This window comes from Propithecus coquereli, unplaced genomic scaffold (assembly GCF_000956105.1).
Source record: "Propithecus coquereli isolate 6110/MARCELLA unplaced genomic scaffold, Pcoq_1.0 Scaffold591, whole genome shotgun sequence".
NCBI classification, from domain to species: Eukaryota; Metazoa; Chordata; class Mammalia; order Primates; family Indriidae; genus Propithecus; species Propithecus coquereli.
The window spans coordinates 342,700-343,370 of NW_012151852.1; the positions used below are offsets into that span (position 1 = coordinate 342,700).

The 671-nt window shown below is 43.8% G+C and overlaps 1 protein-coding gene across 1 annotated transcript in view; it reads left to right on the forward strand.

The window, feature by feature from the left end:
* Window positions 1–671, forward strand: part of MLLT4 (myeloid/lymphoid or mixed-lineage leukemia (trithorax homolog, Drosophila); translocated to, 4) — a 119,862-nt gene that overhangs the window by 88,178 nt on the left and 31,013 nt on the right. The window lies entirely within an intron of this gene.

Here is a 671-nt window from a genome sequence, read left to right on the forward strand (position 1 = left end):
CTGAAATTATGGAATGTGTAAAAAATTCAGTTAATTAGGTTGTATATGAGGGAATGCCCCGTTTAACAGAGACGGGCAGTGGGGGGCTATGTCTTAGAAGTAATTTTCCTCAGCATGTCTGAGGTCCCTGGATTCAAGAAAACTCAGTATGGGCGTAAGTGAAGTCAGGTAAAAAGCATATTTATTACTCTTTTGCTAAGTGACATGCCAACAATCAGTAAGTTGCCATCTATTGAGTGCCTACTGTATATATCATTTTGAAATTTAACAAAACAGCTCAGGCTGTGCCAACTATCCCAATAATGCTTTCTGTGACAGAAGGTCTATTCAAGGATGACAGGTCGTGCTTGGCTGTAGTGTGGTGGCAATGCTGAATGAGTTCCAACGGGGGGTACCTCTGGGCCTGGGGTGGAGACTAGCAGTGAGGTCACAGCGGTAGCCATCCACAGGAGGGCTGTGCGGATGGACACGGGAGGGATATCGCGGTGGGCAGGTTGGGATGCTCAGAGGACCAGGAGCTGCTAGGCAGAATACTCGATTTTGCCTTGTGTAGAACTTTTATGAATTTTGTTCCCAGGTAATGTAACCACATGAAATTTGAAGCATATTGCTTTCCAAACTTGAGTTGTTTTGCTAAATTAAGAAATTTTATACTGTTTTCAAAGCGAGGT